Here is a 2,573-nt window from a genome sequence, read left to right as displayed (position 1 = left end):
TATATAATCACCTTTTGCTTGCTAAGCTATGAGTAATTGTTTAGTAAGACAGTCAACAGATTTGAGCCAAGAAATGGAAACCCTTTAATTGTAAGAGCGAAAATATGATGTTTCTGAAGAGTTCTGCATGTCTAGTATGTTTATATGGAATATTTCTATCCAAGGTCTTTGAAGTTGCTATACAATTAATATTTGATCTCTCTTTAAGTGTACGCAGCACTAAATAAATTGACTATACAGTCTTAGAAAATCTGCAAACAATTGTCTCCCAGTTTTGGTACAAATATGTTATTCTTCAGAGGCATATTACGCTGTTAAAATAAATCTCTTAAAAAAAAAAAAAAAAACAAACCCAAACAAAAAATCCCAAACCCTTCAAAACAACAGAAAGCTCCAGATCAAGGTCAGTTAGTTGAACATGAGGGGAAAAAAAGGATGCTTTTTTATGTCTTCAGGCAAACAGCTTGAGCATGATCATGTCTGACGAGTAGCGTTTAGTATTAAGTGCCCAGTCCTTAATTATAGAAGTTTGCCTCTAAAAATGCGGCTTTTCCTTTCATCCTACCTGTATTGGCTGCTGAGCATTTCTCTTCAGAGTAATACAATTTTATCTGTGCATATCTCAACATTTAGGGTGGCGACTGCTGCAATCCCTGTTTAGCCACTGCTGCCATCTCCTAATGGCGGGGCTGCAAGAGGGCTCTGCCTGAGGGGAGTAGGAGCCCCTGCTCCCCATGCTGTGGTGGGAAATCCTTTACTCTGCCCCTTGAGGTGTTCGTAGGCTGAAACTGAGCCATGACAGCCTTTATGGGATATTCATATCAGAGCAGGACTAAAGCAGCAGTGTTGGTAAGTGTGGAAGCTTCCTAATTGTACAATCAGTTCTGATCGGGGTGGAGAAATTATATAAAGAATGATAATATGATGTCTGGGTGCTATAGCACTCTTCTAGCTGCAGACTACCTGTACTGGAGCCACTAAACCACTTGTGGAGATGTTCTTCCACGTGAGCATGGTGAAACCCTTGAGATGAAGCCAAGACTTAGCAGTGGGCCTCCCAGTTCTACCCTCTACCCTCCAAAAGAAAGGCAGAGCAGTAATAGAATTAAAAAGTAATTCCCCAAGTTGCAAAATTTTAGGAGTTCTCTTAAGCTCACTCAGCATCATCAGGTAGAATTTGTTCCCTTGATGCACCAGTGCCTTCCCCTCCATTCCATCCTGTATGTGTGCACGCCAAAGGAAGATGAAAGTATTAGCTGCTCATACGCGGCTGCGAGGTGCCTGGTAGCCTGGGAAGGCTGGCTTTTTCTGGAAGGGAAAATGACAAGCTGACTGCACTTTTTATGACCTTTTCACTATTCTATCATAAGTATCCATGGTAACATGACTGTTTCTTTCATGCTGGTATGTAGCATCAAAATAACAATAAATGCTGATTTAAATTAATGCGGTTGAATAGAACTTGCTGCCAGGTGTGCTGAAAAAAACCACTAGAGTTGGGACACAAGGAGGAAGTGTCAGAAATACATTATTTTATTCCTTTTTGGATATGTACATTGCCTTTTCTTTTTCTTCTTTTCCCTCCCCTCCTCACTTTGTTACTGAAGAATGTAACAAATAATTTAATGTATTCATTCTATTTGTATGCCATATGAGTGTCTTATTAAGGGTCAATACTAGTTTCAGGAAGGCTTCCATTCATTTGAAACAGTGAATTTCTCTTTGCTGTGATGGAATCCAAAATTCTCCTCAATCAGTAGCTGAATGCAACGACACACCAGCTTAAACTATGGAAACTTTTGTTTTATGCGTGTGATGTATAATGTTGTTTCTGGGTGCCTTTCATACAACCAGACAAGCATGTAGATGACCAAAACTCTTTCTTGTAATGGTCACACTTCATTCACTTATAGACAAGTTTAAGTTTTTTTGGATGTGTGGTGGTTTTCTTTTTTCTTTTTTTTTTTTTTTTTTTTTTTTTTTAATTGCATGGAATGATTCGTGTTTAAATGTTTTACTTTTATATGGTTTGCCATGAGATGAGCTTTGCTTCTGGCAGGGTAGGGAGTACTTAGAGTCTGAAAACATCTTTAACCAACACTGGCTCATTTAAATTAAGATTAAGATCAGGTGCAATGCAAACATAGAAAGCAGGAAAACCAGTCTTAATGGCTCTGAAGGTCTTGTCAGCTGCTTCAGGTGCTGAAGGGCTTTTAGAGATGACATCAGTGTTTCAAAATACCATTTTGGAAGCTGGTTCTGCCCATACCCTTCAACTTGATGTGGTAGTCGGGTGAACGAATGCCTAACTGAAACAGTTGTGCGTTCTTGCTTTGCAGAAACGATGCTGTTCCAGATGTAGTGGCAGGCGGATCTGTAACTTGACAGCTACTTGAAACAATTCCTGCCTCTCTCATCGGTCTTGTCTAGATTCGTTTCAAATAAGGGCACTAATTGCAAAATATTGCTGGTGTTCTCACTGTAGGTTTGGGTTTTGTTCTTTCTTTCTTCCAGGAAGAATTTCTCAGCTCTGTTCTGCTGCGACCCCGGCGCGAAAGCCCGCGCCCCCTGCG

The sequence above is a fragment of the Egretta garzetta genome, unplaced genomic scaffold (assembly GCF_000687185.1).
Source record: "Egretta garzetta isolate BGI_Z169 unplaced genomic scaffold, ASM68718v1 scaffold455, whole genome shotgun sequence".
In the NCBI taxonomy this organism is placed as follows: domain Eukaryota; kingdom Metazoa; phylum Chordata; class Aves; order Pelecaniformes; family Ardeidae; genus Egretta; species Egretta garzetta.
This window is presented reverse-complemented; position numbering follows the sequence as displayed.